This window comes from Ranitomeya variabilis, chromosome 8 (genome assembly GCF_051348905.1).
Source record: "Ranitomeya variabilis isolate aRanVar5 chromosome 8, aRanVar5.hap1, whole genome shotgun sequence".
Taxonomy (NCBI): Eukaryota; Metazoa; Chordata; class Amphibia; order Anura; family Dendrobatidae; genus Ranitomeya; species Ranitomeya variabilis.
The window spans coordinates 117,118,793-117,122,969 of record NC_135239.1 but is presented as its reverse complement, the minus strand read 5'-3'; the positions used below and the strand labels follow the sequence as shown (position 1 = coordinate 117,122,969).

At 39.2% G+C, this 4,177-nt stretch overlaps 1 long non-coding RNA gene across 1 annotated transcript; it reads right to left on the bottom strand.

The window, feature by feature from the left end:
• Positions 1-950: 950 nt before the first annotated feature.
• Positions 951-3,680, bottom strand: LOC143788462 (uncharacterized). Its single transcript, XR_013218637.1, has 3 exons — positions 3,333-3,680; positions 2,178-2,214; positions 951-1,122 (listed from the first exon to the last, which is right to left on the bottom strand). It is a non-coding gene; the product is annotated as an uncharacterized LOC143788462 (long non-coding RNA).
• Between the last annotated feature and the right edge of the window lie 497 nt (positions 3,681-4,177).

Here is a 4,177-nt window from a genome sequence, read left to right as displayed (position 1 = left end):
GCGCTTTGCCAACCGCCGCCGCAGTGTGGGTCCCCGACTACGCGTTGGGGATTTGGTATGGCTTTCTTCCCGCTTTGTTCCTATGAAGGTCTCCTATCCCAAATTTAAACCTCGTTTTATTGGGCCTTACAAGATATTGGAAATCCTTAATCCTGTATCTTTTCGTCTGGATCTTCCTGTGTCGTTTGCTATTCACAATGTATTTCATAGGTCCTTGTTGCGGCGGTACATTGTGCCTGTAGTTCCTTCTGCTGAGCCTCCTGCTCCGGTGTTGGTTGAGGGCGAGTTGGAGTACGTGGTGGAGAAGATCTTGGATTCTCGCCTCTCCAGGCGGAGGCTTCAGTACCTGGTCAAGTGGAAGGGCTATGGTCAGGAGGATAATTCCTGGGTGGTCGCCTCTGATGTTCATGCGGCCGATTTAGTTCGTGCCTTTCATGCCGCTCATCCTGATCGCCCTGGTGGTCGTGGTGAGGGTTCGGTGACCCCTCACTAAGGGGGGGGTACTGTTGTGAATTTGCTTTTTGCTCCCTCTAGTGGTTACTAGTTTTTTGACTCTGGTTTTTCTGTCATTCCTTTTATCCGCACCTGGGTCGTTAGTTAGAACAAATAGAGGAGAAAATCCAGCTTCCAAAAATATCAAAATTTATTAAAGATAAAATCCAAAGTCCAAAAACATGGTTCACAGGAGAAGAAATAGCAGCAAGCTACATGTTTCGAACAATAAGTTCTTTTTCAAAGCTGCTCACCATGCACCAGAGTGAGGTTTAAATAGCAGCTGTGAAAATCACAGAAAATCACTCCACCACCTGATGCAGCAGTGATTATATACAATAAAAACGCAAAAATATCACAAAAAACATCACAAAAAAACAAAGAAATATATAATATACATGTGTGAAATATATAGTACAACTAGACAATGTGAATCTCTCAGTAATGAAACATGATTTCCTTGCGAGCATTTAAGCCCATGGGATGGCAAGTGTTAAGGTAAAACATCCAATAAGCCTCACGCGTCATAAGACGTCTCTTCAAGTCTCCTCCTCTGGCTGTCACTCCAAGCCTCTCAATGCCGACAACCCGAAGGAATGCAGTATTTCTTTGATGACTGGTGATAAAATGCTTAGACGCATGAGACACAGAACGATTATTATTAGTGGACACAACAATATCAGTGATATGTTCAGAGATACGCGTCTTTAACATGCGAGTGGTACAACCTATGTAACTTAATTTGCATTTCATGCATGTTATCATATAAACCACATTCTTACTATTGCAGTTAATAAATTGCTGGATTTTATGTTCTTGTTTATCACTGCTATCAGTAAAAGAATGCGTGACAACAGAATGGGCACATGTGCGACATTTAGAAGCACCACAGTGATAAAAACCTATATGGTGTAACCATGTATGGGAGACTTTACTAGGTTTAAATAGGCTGGGTGAGAGAATGTCAGACAAAGTGGTAGCCTTTTTTGCAATCACCTGACAGCCTGAAGATAGAATTTCAGAAAGAATCTCGTCCTCATATAAAATAGGAATGTTTTTCAAGATAAGAGATTTAATATCGTTGTATTGAGGACTATATTTGATAGAGCAAAAGGTTTTTTGATTTTGATACACTTTTTTCTCCTTATTTTTTGATACCAGCATATCGCTGCGTTTTTTTTGTTGTACTATATTTTTAGCTCTATCAAGAGCCCACTTAGAATAGCCTCTTTTTTCTAATTTTTTACAACACAGATCGGTCTCTTGCTTTAAAATACTGGCATCATTACAATTCCTGGTTATTCTGGTAAGCTCGCCCACTGGTATGGACTTTATTGTATGTCCAGGATGGCTGCTGGACGCATGTAAAATGCTATTGCCAGAGAGGGGTTTATGAAATGTGGAGGTGGTAATAACATGGCCCACAGTACTGCACAGTGTCAAGTCCAAAAAAGAGATCATGTGCGGATTATGACTGCATGTGAAGCGAAGATTGAAGTCATTAGAATTGAGATGGACAAGAAACTCTGGTATGGCAGACACATCGCCACTCCAGATAAGGAGTAAATCGTCGATGTATCTACCATACCAGAAAATGTCCATCGCAAATGGGTTGCAATCCGAATAAAAAAACAATTCCTCCCAATATGACATTACCAAGTTAGCAACAGATGGTGAGTGTTTACCTCCCATAGAAACTCCTTTGCATTGGAGAAAGAACTGCTGATCAAAGGAGAAATAATTATGAGTCATTAAGAAAAAGATAACCTGTATAACATAATTGCACAAATCAATAGTGTAGTTACTGTACTTATGCAGATGAAATTCTAGTGCTTGAATGACAATGTTTTGTGGAATACAGGTATACAATGAAATGACATCACAACTTATCCATTGAAAACCATCACACCATGCAATATTAGAGAGCTGATGTAGAACATCTCTTGAGTCTCTCAAAAAACCTGGAACTCTCACAACCAATGGCTGTAGAAGAGAGTCAACCCATTGGCTTAGACGTTCTGTTAGAGAACCCATCCCTGATAATATAGGGCGCATTGGTGGAGGTGTAATACCTTTGTGTACTTTGGGTAAGCCATACATTGTAGGTATAGTGGGGCAATCAACCTTGAGATACTCAACATGTGTTCTGGTTAGAACACCCAAAGCTGCGCCTTCATCTATCAAGCTGAACAGTTCTTTTTTGTAAACCGATGTGGGATCTGAAGGCAGTTTTCTGTACGTTGTGGTGTCATTCAAGAGATTGTTCATCTGATCTTTATACATCAATGTGTCCATGACAACAATCAGGCCACCTTTGTCTGCCTTTTTTATAGTGATCTGGTCCATCTTTTTAATTTCCTGGAGAGCTCTGCGCTGCTTCCAATTTAAATTACCTTTATGTGTTCTGTGCTGGACATGTGTGTCTAAAGATCTCAGATCTCGTTCAATGACAGCTTGAAATCTGTCCATGCAGTCAACACGTGATTGAATAGGATAAAATGATGGATTTTTTGTTACAAATTGATCAGCTTGATTTACATCTCGGTTTAAAGATACATTAGACCCATTCAAGTCATTCAGATTTCTCAAAAGACATTGTTCATTAAACGTAAGGTCACAAAATTCATTCCTGACAGCAGAGGTATCCACAATGGAGGTAGATTCCTGTTTGAAAAAATGTCTTTTGACTGTCAAATTACGAATAAATCTGTTGATGTCTATCAATGTATGAAATAAATCAAACCGTTGATCCGGTGCATATTTGAGTCCCAAGGACAACACTTGCAATTGTTCAACTGAGAGATCACAACTAGAAATATTTAAAATATTAGAAAAATCACCTGAAAAAGATGTTACTTTCTGTTGCGGGTAGCCATGCGAAAGTTTCCTGCGGTGTTTGCGGCCCCCGCGCCTCTTGCGTTTTTTGAGTTAAATCTTCTTGGTCTACGGTAGTAGGTGTTGGTGTTATCCACATTTTGATTGATGTTTTCATCACCACCAGTTTCAATAGACCCATTATCCATAGAATCCATGTCTGAGGAACTGAAAGAAACTCGGCGCTCAGATATATCAGAGGAATTAGTACGTTTCAGGATTGGGCGAGGGCTTTTGTGTGCTTTCTGCCATCTACCCCATTCATATACCTGATTTGTTTGATAATCTCTTAAGTCACGTTGAAATTTATTTTTCTTGCGACTCATGATTGTTCGAAACATGTAGCTTGGTGCTATTTCTTCTCCTGTGAACCATGTTTTTGGACTTTGGATTTTATCTTTAATAAATTTTGATATTTAGGAAACTTTCGCATGGCTACCCGCAACAGAAAGTAACATCTTTTTCAGGTGATTTTTCTAATATTTTAAATATTTCTAGTTGTGATCTCTCAGTTGAACAATTGCAAGTGTTGTCCTTGGGACTCAAATATGCACCGGATCAACGGTTTGATTTATTTCATACATTGATAGACATCAACAGATTTATTCGTAATTTGACAGTCAAAAGACATTTTTTCAAACAGGAATCTACCTCCATTGTGGATACCTCTGCTGTCAGGAATGAATTTTGTGACCTTACGTTTAATGAACAATGTCTTTTGAGAAATCTGAATGACTTGAATGGGTCTAATGTATCTTTAAACCGAGATGTAAATCAAGCTGATCAATTTGTAACAAAAAATCCATCATTT